Source organism: Panthera leo, chromosome D4 (assembly GCF_018350215.1).
Source record: "Panthera leo isolate Ple1 chromosome D4, P.leo_Ple1_pat1.1, whole genome shotgun sequence".
Taxonomy (NCBI): domain Eukaryota; kingdom Metazoa; phylum Chordata; class Mammalia; order Carnivora; family Felidae; genus Panthera; species Panthera leo.
This window is the reverse complement of record NC_056691.1, coordinates 35,159,307-35,176,972: the sequence shown is the minus strand read 5'-3', so window position 1 is coordinate 35,176,972 and position 17,666 is coordinate 35,159,307. Positions and strand designations below refer to the sequence as shown.

Genomic DNA, 17,666 nt, shown 5'->3' with positions numbered 1-17,666 from the left:
GGAGGGACAGAGAGAGAAGGAGAAAGAGAATCCTGAGCAGGCTCCACGCTGTCAGCACAGAGCCCAATGCTGGTCTCTAACTCACCAACCGTGAGATCATGCCCTGAGCTGAAATCAAGAGCCAGATGCTTAACCAACTGAGCCACCCAGTCACCCCATGACTGGTGTTTGTATTGTAAGAACCAACTGAGCCACCCAGGTGCCCATGACTGGTGTTCTTATTGTAAGAAGAGAAAGAGACACCAGCCTCCAGAACTGTGAGAAATAAATTTCTTTTGTTTAAGCCATCCAATCTGTGGTACTTTGTTATGACAGCTCTGGAAGATGAATATAATCATTACAGGATATTTCTGCAATTATGATTATAGGAGAACCCATTAAAGAGAAATACAAGATGGCAAAACCTCTTAGTAATCATCACCTATGGGATGATTGTACTTGACCTAATTAGACTACATTTGCCACTGCAAAGAAAGACAACCCCAGAGCTTTCGGGGTAGACAAGGTAGAACACAGAACACTTGCCTGGCAAATGCTGAGTTCCTTCCTTTGTTACAAACTGACCACATGACGACTTGGTGTGTGTGTGGCAGTGGGTGGGGGAGGAGGGCAGGAAATGGGGGACCTAAAAACAAGAAAACTATCCTTGTATGAGAATTCATCATCCTGAATTCAAATGTAGGTAATTTTTCCTAAAAATCTTCTATGTTCATCGTACTCCTGATAGTGGTGCTTTTTCACCGGAGTCAGCATGGCTGAAATTTTGGACGGCCAAGAATGCAGGCAAGTCAGAATAAGTTCCAAAAGCCAGATCTTGTATTAACCTATCAAACAAATTTTTAATACAGAGTTTCTCTTATAAGATTTCCTTCTAGATACTTGAAAGAGAATTTTGACAAGTCTCTTTTTCAACTGACAACTTGTAGTGGAAAATACAAAGAAAATTTATCCACGTGTTCTTTTGAAAAATGTATTCCAGTTTAATTAAAAATACTGGTTTTCCCCTACCTGTGAGTTTTCTATGTAGGATACACCCTAGCCCTTGAGACTACTTGAAATGTGGGTTGAAACATGATAAAGGAATTCTCTGTGGAATTATTTAAGCCTAAGATTGGACCTAGCTATCTGATAGAAATGTCTACCTGCAACTTAATTCCTTTATTAAGCTTTTGTTTAGCACAAACAGTGTAACCACAGTTATGATATAACAGAAGATAAGAGAGGGGTACCTGGGTGGCTCAGTCAGTTAAGTGACTGGCTCTTGATTTTGGCTCAGGGCATGATCGATCTCACGGATGGTGAGTCTAAACCCCACGTCTGGCTGTTTCCTGGCAGTGCACAGTCTGCTTGAAATTCTCTCTCTCTCGCTCTGTCTCTGCCTCTCCCTCACTTGTGCTCTCTCTTTCAAAAATAAATAAATAAACTTAAAAAATAATAATAACAATTAAAAAAAGAAAGTAAGAGAAATGAAAAACTTGGACCATTAATACACTGATTACATAGGCACAAATTCAGATTGATCAGTAGAAGATAAGATAAAAGCAATGATGATTTGTGTAGCATAATCATAAAATAAATGATAGCAAGTACAAAGTGAAGTTAGTACTTGTGGAGGAATCTAGAGCTGTATTTCACAAGCACATGGAAACATCTTCTCATCATCTCCATGGCTGAAAACTTTGAATCCTTCTCCTACCTCATGTTTTAGGATGTATTTTGTAAGTCTGTCATGAGATTGGTTGTACTTTGAAAAGATTCTCATTCTATCTTTTCCTTCCCCAGTGTTCTCCTTCCCCATGACTGGACTACTCTTATAATTTCTTTGTCTCCTCTTCACACTGCATTTTTTCTATTCTTTGCCTTCCTAATGCTCTTACATCTTGTTTGTTCCTTGTTCTTAGATTTATGAGGACTTCTGTTGCCTACAGCATCTGCTTTAGAATTTTCTGGCAATCAAACCTGCCCTAATATAGTTTTACTTGATGTTTATATTCCATTAATTCCCAACATAATGTCTGCTTCAGTCAGAGAAGGCTTCCAGGAATATGTACTTCCCCAGACCTGTGTGTTCTGGTTTAGTTTTCAAATTTCTCTTTCTTTAGGGGCTCCTGGGTGGCTCAGTTGGTAGAGTGTCTGACCTTGGCTGAGGTCATGATCTCACGGTTCATGAGTTTGAGGACTACTGTCAGTGGTGAGGCCCCTTAGGATCTTCTGTCCCCCTAGCTCTCTGCTCCTCCCCCGCTCATGCTTTCTCTCAAAAATTCATAAAACATTTTAAAAAATTGTCCTTATTTATATCCTTTTCCTTGATTATAGTAACATCTGTGTTCTTCCTGGTCTGCTTTGTTATTCATTTTTCTAGTTTTGGTCCACTTCCACCCATTAGCATCTTGAATTCTTCGAGTCTATATTTGGCTTCTATTGCATACACTGTAAAATTATGCAGTTGAAAATTTAACTACATCTTATCTTGTGTTTTGTCCCCATTATGTTATGCCATTCATAAGATCTCTAAGAGGGATCTGTCTTTTATTTTTATGAACATATGTGTATACTAATATTTATTCTATATCATTTTTGTCTTGTTAAAAAATAAACATTTTAAATAAATGTTTGACTTGATAATAACTAGAATATAATTACATAGTGTCATATTTTTACATGTAACTATAAACTTTGTTATTGCATGTAATTATGACATTTGAGAACATAATTGTTTGAAGAGTTAGACTTAGACTATATTCTTGGTAATTGTCCATTTGTTAGTTGTTAATGACACTGGATCTGATCATTTAAGACTCTACCTAAAATACAATTCTGACTAAAAAAACCCAAATAGACATGATTTTAAGTTAACAAAGGAAAAAAAAAAACCTGAATTCAAGGCGAATAGACGTATACAGAGTAGATGAGAGGATATTGAAGATACATAGCTATAAAAACACACAACAGTTTAACAAGTGATTTAAAAAAATGTGCTGTTCAAGGATAGGCTAAATTTGCTAAGTTCGGGCACAGGAAGGTGAGTTCTTCAGATGATATGCTCTCATTAGGAAGGAAATCCACTGAGTAGATCACAATGAATATTAAAGAGGAAATTGATAATGTATGCCTCACTGATTTGAATCTTTAGGATGGTAATTTAAACACACTAAAAAAATCCATGTTTATGCATGTTCTTTAATGAACTGAATAAAAATATGTGACAGATTAAAGGCACTTTCAGCATGAGAACTTAAAAGCTCCACTTGATTTCACCCAGGTATATCATTTACCACCTACAATTCTTCTGAGTTTGATCTTAGGCAAAGTAAACTTTGAACTTCTTTTGCTTTATATATTTACCAAATAAATTTGGATGGATCATTAAATTTTCTCAATGAAAAAAAATGGTTGGACTTTATTTTTTTGTCTTTTTATACCTATATCATGCCCTGTGTTTATTTAGTAGTTTGCCTTTTTCAGAGCATTTTTATACATTTAGGTTTAATCTCTTTGAAATAATTAAGGAAAGAGATTACGTAGGTGTGGAAACTGAGGTTCAGAAAAATTAAATTACTTATTTATGGCCACATACAGTGGTGCAGGTGAGAGCACAAACTTTAGATTGTGATTTTTGCCTTTGAGGTTATCATGTTCTAATGGAGGATTCAAAATAGTAAATTAAAAGTGAATTAATTTTATTATTCTTATTAATTATTATTATTAATATTATTATAATTCACTTTATTATTAAAGTGAATTAAATTAAAAGTAAATTAAAAGTGAATTTAATTTACTAAAGTAATAGTAAAAACCTTAAAAATATGTAAGTTGTAGAACAAGTGTAGACAAGGTGTATTTTTTGTCCCAGTCTTCCAATTCTAAGCATCTTTCCTCATTTCTCAAAATAATCACTGTCATAGTTTAAGAAACCAATGAATGATAACTTTACAGCAGTGACCTGTCTCATCTCAATGAGCATTTAACTTTGGACAAGTGATCTCATCTCCTGTACATTATCAAAGGTTTAAGCTTAAAACATATTCAAGATTTAGAAAAAGAGCGAATTTCAAACTTTAGACCCAGACACACTGCCTTATCTGTCTCTCTGTTTGACACAGAGCAATTGTTACCGAGCATAGAGGGAAGAGAGATGATGAAACAGACGGACTGTGCTTCTGCAGATTGTCTTGCAGTGTAATCAGCGCACCTGTAAGACTGCACTTTGCCAGGAATGACCCCATGGTTTATTGATGATACCCAAAGTGCAATCGGGGGCTTTGACCTGAAATAAAGCCTAAAGTCCCCTGTAATGTCTGTAGGTTGTGAGTCAATGATCCTATTAGTTGTTTCACAAACTTTGAAAATTTAGTTTACTGCCATGATCAAATAAAATGCAAAACACAACTGTTCTGACACACATTTTTGAGATGCAGAGTCATGCTGGTGCTGCATGGTAATTAGAAGGGGTTAGAGAGGTGGGAAAATCCCGTGAAAAGCTTCAAATACTTTAAAATCTCCAGACATTGCTGAGCCCAGGGTAAGCTAGGGAGCAAGAGGAAAGAATACTCATAAAATCTAGACTTCTAAAGAGATCAACTCTGGTGATTTGCTTAATCACTTTATATTTTATTCTCTTTAGTTGTCTTAAATGTTAATTCATTCTTTCAAAAAATACTTAGCTTCCTTTTGGTCTCAGGCGCTGTTCCTATGCTAGACGTAGAAAGTAAAGGAGACAAACTTTATCAGTGAGTAATAAGAAGTAGCTATCATTTACTGGGTGCCTGGTGTGTGCCCAATGGAGTTCTAAGTGCTTTATAAATATTTTCTTATAAACGCTTAAAATCGCTTTTATGATTATCTCAGTTTTACTGATAGGGCAACAGAGACACCGAGTTTTGAGGTAGAATTTAAATCCAGACATTGTTGGTGGTGTAAGAGGCTAGCAAATTGCCTGGCACATTGTGGGCATTAAGTAAATAACAACAAAATGATAATGCTCAATTTAAAAGGTTTAATTTGGCAGATTAAGGTGTTGGATTGAGGGCTTCTGTTTCTGAAGTTCCTAGTAGCACAGAACATGAATAAATAGATGGACTTAGAGTGTCTTGATTCTACTTCCAGATATGGGACTTGAACAAGTTACGGAAACTCCCCAAACTCAAATGCTATGTTGATTATAAAGATAATGGGTGTTGATAACGCCCTGCAACGTTATTGTGAGAAATGATGAAGGATGGGCAATGTTGTTGCATAGACTAGATCCTCAAGAAATAGTGGCTATTATTTTTCTTACTACATTAACTTCATAATAAGCTTGTGTTAAATTTGAAGGAGACTGCACTCAAACCCCAAATTGTGTGTGCTTTCCCCTCCATTTTGTTTATCCTCTTATTACTGTGCTTTTTCCTCTTTTTATTTAAATGGAGCCATTAGAGTTGTGTGGTTGGTAATTTTCATATTAAATTCTCTATCCCCCCACCTTATATCATAAGAATTTTCTGGGACACCTGGGTGGCTCAACCGGTTAAGCATCAGACTTTTGATTTTGGCTTAGGTCATGATCTCATGGTTCCTGAGATCAAGCCCCGCATCTGGCTCCATGCTGTCAGATCAGAATTTGCTTGGGATATCCTTTCTCCCCCTCTCTGTGTCCCTCCCCCATTCGTGCTCTCTCTCTTAAATAAATAAGTCTAAAAAAAAAAGAAAGAAAGAGAGAGAGAGAAAGAAAGAAAGAGAAAGAAAGAAAGAAAGAAAGAAAAAGAAAGAAAAGACTTTTCTGAAATCAGCTTTCTTAAAGTTTAGCTTATAAGTTTGGCAAACATGGGGCCAGTTGGTTATGTGTCCGACTTCAACTCAGGTCATGATCTCATGGTTTGTGGGTTTGAGCGCTGTGTCAGGCTCTGGGCTGACAGCTGGGAGCCTGGAGCCTGCTTCAGATTCTGTGTCTCCCTCTCTCTGCCCCTTCCCCATTTACACACTGTCTCTTTCTCTCTCTCAAAAATAAATAAACATTAAAAAAAATTTTTAAATGAGTTTGGCAAACATCCATTCATGCTTCTTGTAATGTTACCAACTAGGTCCTTTCTCCTAACATTTCCTATGATCCTGTTAACCTTCAAAATAAAATTGTCAGTTATTTTACCGGCAAAATGTGTTCATTCAAGATAATAGAGAATGATAATTCAGAATATTCAAACTATGGCAAAAATATAGGCAAGTCCTACAAACAAAGGAGAGGAACATGATTTCAGGGAGAAGGAAAAGGAAATTGAAAGGTGTTTTGAGTAAAAAAAAGCCCATTGGAGAAAAGCAGGAGTTCAAGGTGATGATGGTTTCTCATTTCCTGAGTTACAAGGGTAGTTGATTTCTCATAGGAAATTCAATGTACATCTTTCCTTGAGACTTGTAATTGATGATTCTTTCCTGTTAAGGAGTCCTCTGTTGGAGTTGGTAATTAACAACTCTTCCTATATTTGGCATGGAGTAGTACTTGGCTCCATCTTCCAGCCTCCCCTTGTAGCCTCCTGAGTCCACTTTAGTGAAGTTTTCCTTTATTAATTTTCACAATGCAATAATATGTATTTTGCATCAGCCTTATTCTTGGTTCCATTTGATCACCCTAAGCTTGTGGCATGTGTGTGTCTCTCTCTGTATTAACCCTCTCTTTCTCATCTAATTTTAATTTACAGTTATCTTACTATATTCTTATTTATGTACCTTGGTAAGCTTTTTTTATGGTTGCCTTATATTCTTTTTTTTTTTTAATTTAAATTCAAGTTAGTTACCATACAGTATAGTATTAGTTTCAGGAGTAGAACCCAGTGATTCATCACTTCCATGTAACACCTAGTACTCATTTGAACAAGTGCCCTCCATAATGCCCATCACCTATTTAGCCCATCACCCCCCACCTCCCCTCCAGCAACACTCAATTTGTTTTCTGTATTTAAGAGTCTCTTATTGTTTTTCTTCTCTGTTTTTATCTTATTTTTCCTTCCCTTCCCTTATGTTTATCTGTTGTGTTTCTTATATTCCACATATGAGTGAAATCATATTTTCTCTTTCTCTGACTTATTTTATTTAGCATAATACACTCTAGTTCCATCCACATTGTTGCAAATGACAAGATTTCATTCTTTCTGATTGCTAAGTAGTATTCCATTGTTAATATATACCACATATTCTTTATCCATTCATTAGTTTAGGCTTTTTCCGTAATTTGGCTATTGTTGATAGCGTTGCTATAAACACTGGAATACATGTGCCCTTTTGAATCAGCCTTTTTATATCCTTTTGATAAATAACTAGCAGTGCAATTGCTGGGTCATGGGTACTTCTATTTTTAATTTTTTGAGGACCCTCCATACTGTTCTCCAGAGTGGCTGCACCAATTTGCATTCCTACCAACAGTGCAAAAGTGTTCCCCCTTCTGTGCATCCTTGCCAACATCTGTTGCTTCCTGAATTGTTCATTTTAGCAATTCTGACAGGTGTGAGGTGGTATTTCATTGTGGTTTTGATTTGTATTTCCCTGATGATGAGTGATGTTGAGCATCTTTTCATGTGTCTGTTAGGCATCTGGATGCATTCTTTGGAAAAGTGTCTATTCATGTCTTCTGCCCATTTCTTCACTGAATTGTTTTTTGAGGTGTTGAGTTTGCTAAATTCTTTATAGATTTTGGATACTAACCCTTTATCCAGTAGGTAATTTGAAAATATCTTCTTCTGTTCTGTCGGTTGCCTTTTAGTTTTGCTGATTGTTTCTTTTGCTGTGCAGAAGCTTTTTATCTTGATGAGGTCCCAACAGTTCATTTTTGCTTTTGTTTCTCTTACCTCCGGAGACATGTCTAATAAGAAGTTGCTGCAGCTGAGGTCAAAGAGGTTTCTGCTTGTTTCCTCCTGTAGGATTTTGATGGTTTCCTGTCTCACATTTAGGCCTTTCATCCTTTTTGAATTTATTTTTGTGTATGGTGCAAGAAAGTCGTCCACTTTCATTCTTCTGCATATTGCTATCCAGTTTTGCTAGCACTATTAGCTTCTTAAATCACATTGTTTAGGAACAATGTGGGGTGGAAACAAAGAAAATGAGAAATTTTGATTTCTTATACAATAAATGGAATTGTTTTTATTTCTTAAAATACCTGATTTTTTCTATGAGTGGTTTAGTTTTAACTCAATAATCATAGATCACTTACAAAAATGTGGCGTTTTACCTATAAAGTCATGTTGCTTAGACAACATGGTGTAGAAATTTCCTTTTAAGGAAGCACAGTATTTGAATCATTAATTTTATATTTAAATAAAATATAAACTAATTGAATAGACACTATTCAACTTCAGTCACCTGACTGACTAGAGGCATTTGTCTACTTGTTTGCATGCTTGCTTTTGAAGTTATTTTTGATAATATATTCAAAATAGGTAACTTGATGAATTCAGGTGTACTTGGAAATATAATCATGAATTACAGATATTTTCTCTTAAAAAAACTTCTTCATAAGCACACTGCAGTGAGTGTGAAATACTTTTAGATGTCTTAGGTAATAGGGATTTCACAATACACAGGGATTTTTCAAAATCACTTAGCATATGTACATATCAAAGTGTGACTGGCTGCTAGTGAAAATAAAACAGTAGCTCACTCTTAATTTTGTCAAAATGCCCAATGGTTATTTTTCCCAGAAGTAGGAAAATGTTTCATGCTGGTTTTCTTCGTTAAGGAAAATTTATCGTGACCTTAGTTTGTCACATAAACGATATGATTTAAGGATGTTTTGCTGCGATGAAGAGCATTTTCCAGAAAAAAAAAGGGGGGGGGTTTACATATGTACATATGTATTTGAGTTAAAGATGTATATACTTATTTAACCTTTTGTGACATAAAATAAGTCATCAAATGAGAAAGAAGTAACCCAATTTGTTGAATCAAATCATTTTTCCCACTGATTACATATCTTACATAGCGCAGGTTGCATGCATATGAATGAATGCATATGACTCACTGTATGCTCCCTTTCAATTTAAATCTGCATGATTCCTAATAGTTTTTTTCCTAATAGTTTGTATCTGCTCTTTTTCCCCCCAATATTTTACTTGATAATAAACTGGACCATATTTAAGTTCTTTAGATGTCATGGTAAGACATTACTATTCTTTTTTTAAATTTTTTTTAACGTTTATTTATTTTTGAGACAGAGAGAGACAGAGCATGAACGGGGGAGGGTCAGAGAAAGAGGGAGACACAGAATCGGAAGCAGGCTCCAGGCTCTGAGCTGTCAGCACAGAGCCCGACGCGGGGCTCGAACTCACGGACTGCGAGATCATGACCTGAGCCGGAGTCGGCCGCTCAACCGACTGAGCCACCCAGGCGCCCCAAGACATTACTATTCTGATAAAGATTGCTATACTATTTGTTTGGTAGACATGGTCAGTGCACATTCCCAAACTCTAAATTGTCCCAAATGATGTACAACTGGCCAGTATTGAATGGTGTTTGAATAGTGAAGATGTTAGGTTTATTAAATCCAATTAATGTGCTTTAGCATTAAGCTATTGTAGACTTCATATTCTTTAAGACAAGTTGTCATATCCTACTTTCAGTTAAGCATCTTGAATTTTTTAACAACTATGTGCCTGAAAATAGTTTAGGTTCAATGAATCTCAATCTGATTAAGATTACACACAGCATTCTACATTTAAATCCTTCATGAACTTACTATTAGAGTTTCTGGGAAAGAAATCAAATTCCCCTGGTCTCTTTTATTAAGAATTCACTAGAGTAGTCGGAGGCACTGTAAGCTGTGGTTATCGATATAAGAAAGCTTTTAATATATTTTCAAATATTTAATTCTCAAATTTTAATGTATTTCATTCATCATAAATCATTATCTTACTGAATATAGCATCATATTCTAATAAAACAATAATGGAAGAATACTCTTTGCAATATATTTGTTAAGATTTGGCCTCATCCATAATGATAAAGATTTGTTCTGTGAATTGGCCTGTAGGCTTTAAGCACCACTCCAGGAGGATGAACGTTCACAGTCCAATAGCTTTACAGAAAACATTAATGAAGGATCCAGAAATGGTAGTAATAGCATATCCACACTTTAACGATACCATAAGCTTACCCAAAACATTGACCCCCTAGAAGCTAGTCAGAGAAATGTAGTTGGGATGATTATGTCAGAAAATCCTGAATATATATCCATGAATTTATAAACTCATCACTATCTACAGAGATTTTAACCCAATGGGCTTAGGATGGGGACTGAAATGTCTGTTAAAAAAAAAAAAAAACTTTCTAAGTGGTTCTAATAAAACAGATCAGAGGACGACACTTTGAGAAAACTGTTATAGTGGAATGCATTAAAATATACGGCTTTCTAAACTAGGTTTAAGAATTTGGGTTTATCAATGCCAAATATCTTAATCCATTTCTAGAGTTCATATAGAGAGTATATGACACTTGAAACCACCGAAATTTCAGTGCACTAACCACACACAAGAACCTTGATGTGATTTTCTTTCTCTAAGATTTAGGAATCCTCAAGTTGAAATGGAACTCAAATCTAGATGATCTAGAGATTCACATGAAGTCATGGAAAGTACTCCCTGGTGTGTTCTTATATTGCTAAATATAACAGCAATATAATACCTTGAAGGGCCAGATTTTGTGTGTGTGTGTGTGTGTGTGTGTGTGTGTGTGTAATTGGTGAAGTGTGAGTATAGCTTTTATTGGTATTCAAATATTATTAGATTAAGACATCGACACCATTTATCTAAACAGTCCATTAAAAGATATTCCTTTCATTGGCTATGCTGTAATACAATACCATCAAATTAGAAATTCACTACCACCAGTCCCAAACTAAAATGGTTATTTTTATTTTTTTCCTTAGTGATTAAAAAAAAAAAAGTTGGCATATACTTCTGATTTGTGTGCCATTCTCTATTATTAATATAACTTTATTTTTAAAAGACATTTAAGAATGTAGAAATTTTACACATTTTCTTAAAAAATTCAAAGCAATGGAAAAGATGCATTCTTGACATAGTTTATCTACGTTATTGAAGACGTTCTTGTTATTTTATAATTGACACCAGGGTTTGACAAAGTACACCTGTGTGTACCAAAGCCACCTGTTATTTTAAATAAAGTTTTATGGAAACACAACCATGCCCACTTCTTTATCTTATTTCTGTGGCTGCTTTTACACTGCCATGGCAGAATTGAGTAGTGGCAACAGAGGCCATATGATAAGCAAACCCTAGAATATATACTATTAGGCTCTTTAGAGGAAAGAGCCTTTTACTGGTGCATAATTTAGATAGCTAATAGTTAAAACAATAGTTAAATACATGCTACTTACACTACAAAATCACATTTAAAATAAAATACTTTTTGTTTGTTTTAATATATTGGTTTATAACAAAATATGTATCATATATAACATTATATTGATCTGTTTTTCAGGTTGACAAAATCCTGATACAGAGGTGAACTGACACCTAGAATTTCAATTGTGCTTATGTATGTTAGAAATACTGTATATATTCTTAACATAATGAGAAAACCTCACTTTGATATTTTAAATTAAGGTATACAGGGGCTCCTGGGTGGCTCAGTTGGTTAAGCATCTGCCTTCGGCTCGGGTCATGATCTCACCATTCATGAGTTCTAGCCCCACATTGGGCTTTGCACTGACAGTGCAGAGCCTGCCTGGGATTCTCTCTCCCTCTCTCTCTCTGCTCCTCTCCCACTTGTGCTTTCTCTCCCCCCCCCCACCTCTCTCCTCTCTGTGAGTGAATTAAAATAAATTTAAATAAGGTATACATATCTCTCATGGAAAAAAAAAATGACACATATAAAATAATTATCACATTTTAAATCAGTCTTTTTGGTTTTCCTGAAGGTTCATTGTAGAGTTCAACTTTTCTTAAAATATCTTAATAGCTTTTTTTAATTTTAAAATATGTTTGGGTCCCAGGGTGGCTCAGTTGGTTAAGCATCCAACTCTTGATTTAAGCCCAGGTCGTGATCGCATGGTTGGTGAGATAGGGGGCTCTGTGCTGACAGCCTGGAGCCTGCTGAGGATTCTATGTCTCCCTCTCTTTCTGCCCTCCCCTGCACTCTCCCTCTTTCTTAAAATAAATATATAAACTTAAAAAATATGCTAATGGGGGCACGTGGGTAGCTCAGTCCGCTAAACATTTAACTCTTGATTTCAGTGCAGATCGTGATCTCAGGATTGTGAGATCAAGCCCCGTATTGGGCTCTGCCCTGGGCCATGGAGCCTGCTTAAGATTCCGTCTTTCCCTGTCCCTTTGCCCCTCTCCCTGTCTTGAGTGCTCTCTCTCTGTCTCAAATAAGATAAAAAATAAAATAAAATAAATAAAATATACTAATGAATGTCTTATTTCCCTTTTGAAAATACTTAATGTGTTTATCTTTACGATACTGTGTCTCTAGTCCATATATTCTCTGGTTTCATTTATGTCATTTTGATATACCAAATCGGTAATTCAGAGATGACTGTGAAGGGTTTGCTGGGAAGCTCATTTCTTTATATTTTAGCAATCATTCTGAAGGAAGGAGGCATTACCATCACCAACCCATGGAGGCAGTTGAAAATGTGTGTTTGTAAGAGAGATTTTTGTTGTTTTAATGACTGGGAAGAGTTGAGTACCAAGGAAGGAAGAATGTCAAAAGTCTTACAGTATATAGCCAGTCACAAAGAGGGAGAATTGTCTCCTTAAAGTAACATTAATGTCCCCATTGAAAAACACGGTAAATCTAGAGATTATTTATGAGAAATTACTGAAAGATTTGAGATTGCAAATGTAAATCTGCTCACATTTGATCATCACTTTTTATTATTGTCACTTAGTAAATAGATCTTCAGTTAATGATTTTTCTAATGTGTTATTAAAAGTATTTACCATTCTAATCCAAATAAATAGCAACTGATGTCAGATTTGCATTTTATTTATATTTGAAAATGTATTCAATTATGGTAATTCCTAATATTTCAATTGATGCCCAAAGCAACTACATTTTTTGATGTATCATTAAAATATTCTTTTGTAATCCATAAGTCAGTTAGCTCCTTGGGCTAATTCCCTTCAAAATGAATTCCTCAGACCTAACTCTTTAATGGATGTTCTTTTACATAAAAAATATAAATATTCTGATGATTTTTTATGTTGTTCTGTTGCCAATCATTGTAGATATTCCTTCTTTTTTTTCCCAAGAAGAAATATTTAGCAAGCCAAATGCATTAAACAATTTCCCCATAGTAATGGTAATACAATTCAAATCTCTATTTAAGGCTGAACAGGACAGGCTGTTCTTGTTTCAGCTGCTTAAAACATGGCACTGGTGGAGACTTCTTCACCTGAAAACATCATTTTGTACTGAAAAAAAACATAATTTCAAAGGTTTTACATTCTGTCTGAATCTTAATCTTTTCTTTCACAATTCTGTTTTTTTTCCTTGTCTTTAAAACTTCTCAAAGTCTTCCTTTTTCCTCAGTGAAATATTTGAGACCTGGAGACCATGAAAATTGTCACATTCTGTGTGCGTGTATGTTTCAGGGAAGACTCCAGGAACCTTCATTGTAAACTAAGGTTCAAAAGAGAAAATAAAAGATGGAAAAATTAATCTGTCTCTGTAAATAAATGGATGGGCTCTAAGCTTTGTAGCCATCTCGTTTGCACTAGACGGACTATGACAAACGGACCCTTTAGCTACCCATCATTCATGTTATGAGTAAGTTTCAGCTTCTACCTATGCGGCATATAACCTCAAGAAAGACAAGCTTTCCATTATAAATGAAAAATGACCTTATTTATCACCGTTGTGATAGACTCAATTTTTTAGTTATTTATCATAACCATGAAAAAAAGAAGAGCAAGTGTATAAATCAATGAGATTTTAAGGAACTACATGTCATGAGTGCTAAATTGAAATTTAGCTGCTACAAGTCCTTCATTTCACAATTTGCAAGAAATGAAAAATATCATTCATTCAATTGATATATTCAAATGAATCTAAGGTCTTGGGTTGAGGTACGTCCTCTTTGCCTCCATCTCGTGCCTCCCATTTGAGGAGTCCTGCTGGAGTTCTTCCCCTTCCAAATGGCTTCTACTGGAAAACCTTTTTTCCATTTTTTCCCCTATTCCTCCTTTCTTGGCCAATATAGTAATATCTGGAATCCCAAGTGTTTATTGGTACTTTTTCTCCCCCCTTGAGTTATGGGCCAAATGCATCTTTTGGGACAGAAATAAGCACTCACGGATTGCATCTTAGGCCATATCTGAATGGTCATATTCATTCATTCATCTGAATGAAATGTAGAAATATATACTTTTTTTTTCCCCATCACATATCTGGAGACTCAACTTTGCAGGATTTTAAAGAGGAGAAAAAATAAAAAGGGGATTAAAGATCAAGAGAAAAATTGCAGCACCTTTGGTATTTTCTTCTCTCCCCCCTCTTTGAACTGAAAGCACAGAAATGTCTGAGAAAGAAACAGCAAAATTGGAGAAAGGCATAGAAGCAACCTTAGTCGACAGGTATTTATTACTAAGTATATGCCAGGCACTGGCACACTGGCCCTGGGGTTACGAGACTGAACAAAAATTAAGTCTAAAAACCCATGGAATACATAGCCTAATAGAGAAGGTAGGTATTCTTTCACTCATCCCCACAATATGCATGAGATGAAAACTGTTGACTGTTCTAAGGAAGAAAGGTATGAGGTATGATATCAGAGTATAGAGGGAATTTAATGTACTCGGTGAAGGATCTCATGGGGAAAAATGGTGCTAAATTGCAATGTACAGAATAAGTGGAAATTGGTTAAGTAAATATAGGTAAATGGAAACTATAACAGGAAGACTCTGTGGCAAGAGGGAACATATTGAGTGTAAGTAAAAGAAAGTGAAAATGAAAAGTTTGTCTGATTGAAACTCAAATTGCTAAGGGCAGTCAGGAAGATAAGGCTGGAGAGAGATAGCAAGAGAGATCACACAGGGCCTCCAAGAGCATTTAAAGAACATTGGTCTAAATGCTCAAATGGAAAAGGATCCATGGAAAGGTGTTTAGTGTGAGGAGTTAACATGATCTGTATTGCCTTCCCAAAATATTTGTTTGGGGCAGTGTGGAGAAAAGATTTGAGGGGAATCATAACAGAGGCAGAGAAACCAGCCAGGAGGCTATTACAGGAGTTGAGGAGAGAGATGACAGGTGTTATCTGGGAGGTGGAGAGATGTGATGGATTATGTTAAATAATAAAAAGGTAAAGAGGGGCACCTGGGTAGCTCAGTGAAGTCTCCAACTGTTGATTACTGCTCAGACCATGATCTCAGGGTCATGAGATTGAGCCCTGCATCAGGCTCCACACTAAGCATGGAAGCCTGCTTGGAATTCTCTCTCTTCTTTCTCTCTGCCCCTTCCCTGCTCTCTTTCTTTCTCTCTCAAAATAAATAAATAAGCATTTAAAAAAATAAAATATAAAAGGTAAAGAGAACAAGCTAAAGGGGGGCAGGGTGGTAGCTGGAGGAGGAAGTTCTGTTGCCTAATTTAGCTTCTTTGGTTGTTTTAATGTGAGAGAATTGAACATTCTTAAAAGTTATTGAGAAGGGTCCAGGTAAGAGAGAAAGGGAGTTTAAAATATCAGAAAACTGTAGAGTGAGAGAGATTCCTTTTTTAATGATTTTTTTTTAATAATCTACACCCAAAGTGGGGCTTGTACCCACAGCACTGAGATCAAGAGTCTCATGCTCCTTCAACTGAGCCAGCCAGATGCTGCGAGTGAGATTCTTGAGAAAGCAGGAGAGGTAGAGGTGAATTCTGGGGGAGGAGGATGTTCCCTGACATTCTCTCCTTTCCTTCACTTTTCTCCATATTGCTGGGCTCCCACCCTAAGATTTAGGAGCCACAAGTATCTCCAACAAGGGAGAAGTTATTGAAACAGTAGTGTGGTAGCAAGATAGAGCACCATAGCCAAGGCTATGTATTTTTTGAGGAAAAGTACAGAATATATTGTCGTATGGAGACATTGTTTTAATATAGCTAATTACAACTGTGGTATGCTATTATATTTTATGAAAATCTTCGGTTAAGTACTTTGTGTTGGGGTCACATTGGAAACTAGTAGGTGTATCACCCACTTTCTTCTACTAGAAGGAGTGGTCTTGGATTCAGAGAGACTCTCAAACTCACAAAGTACGATAGATTTTACCCAACACCAAGTATACTTAGCTTTCATACAGGATATATGACAAAAAACAACAGAACAGCACAAGTCTTGTACCTTCCAGCAACAGCTTCCAATGTTTCAGCCGTTTTGCACTTATATGCATGTGGTCACAGGAGCTAAGCAGAATGTGTGCAGGTAATTTCAGAGAAGCTCTCAAGTGTTTGTGACCAGCCAGCCGGGTAACCCGTCAGGCATCACGACTGCACTCCTCTGGGGCAGCAGCATCTCATCAACAGTATTAACTGTGCCTTGCTTATAGCTGCTTAATTTAGTTTATCTTCCTTGGCCAGATTTTCACTTATTTGGGATCTGTAAAGGTAAACTCCTTCTCATTCCTTGAGATAATATTGCAGTAGGTTTCACCAAATTCCAAGTCCTCAGGCATCCCTGAAGATAGAAGAAAAGCCTCAGAACCATGTTACTTCCCTTCTACTGCTGTTTTTATTACTATTAACCTATTGTCAAATCATCTGCTAAAATAACTCGAGGCAGTTTACTTACTTTGATTAGTTTTGCATTATTTATAGGTAATCATTAAAAGTTCTCTACAATATAATGCAGTCATATATTTTTCAACTGTCTTGAATAATTATGTAACATTACATTACATTAAGCTTACATTAAGAGAAATTGCTAAGCATTGGCTCGGTTATATATAAATTAAAACTTTTCTTACAGATATTTTGGGAACTTGAGATATCTCATCACTGAGAATAAAAATTATTCTATATATTAGAAAAATTTCAGAGTAATTTTCCTGGCATTGAAATAATTTTCCTAAAAAAAAAAAACTCATGTTCTTACATTAACAACTATTCATTAATTTATTCATTTATCACTTTATCTCCCCAAATAATTATAGAAGAGCTGCTATATACTGAGGCTAGGCAATAGCATGTGTCCTCAAGGAAATTTGATCTACAGACTAGAAATCATGTTAAAATATCCTTTGCTTAATTCTTGTGCAGAAATGGATGGGGGAATTTCTTATGTATACTGTGTTAGTTAAAAGTATACAGCTACTAATAATAAACCAGACTAATACTGATCAAAACAACCACAAAGGTGTTATTTTTCCCATCTGAAAAGTCAAAATAGGTAGGCCTGGGCTGATATGGCAGATTCGTAATGACATCAAGGACCAGATTCTTTTTTTTGCACTATTTACTCAGCTATGTTTAGTCTGTGGCTTTTGTCCTCATGCCCCTAGCCTCATGGTTTCAAGATTACTGCCTGTCCTCCAGCTTGCATCTTCATTCCCCAGAGAGAGAAGGGAATGAGTGAAGTAAAATGTTTGAAGGCACATTTTAAGTATTTTCTATCTTTAATAAGCCTTAGACAACTCCTGCCCCCTCAACTTCTGATTGCATCTCATTGGCTAAAACTGTGTCACATGGATGCATCTGTAAAGAAG

At 35.8% G+C, this 17,666-nt stretch overlaps 1 long non-coding RNA gene across 2 annotated transcripts in view; it reads left to right on the top strand.

The window, feature by feature from the left end:
• LOC122205353 overlaps window positions 1-13,590 on the top strand; it is a 579,915-nt gene extending 566,325 nt beyond the window's left edge. For both annotated transcript variants that reach the window (XR_006196015.1, XR_006196014.1), the window contains one exon: window positions 13,522-13,590. This is a non-coding gene — a long non-coding RNA (uncharacterized LOC122205353). The remainder of the gene's footprint in view (window positions 1-13,521) is intronic.
• The last annotated feature ends 4,076 nt before the right edge of the window (window positions 13,591-17,666 follow it).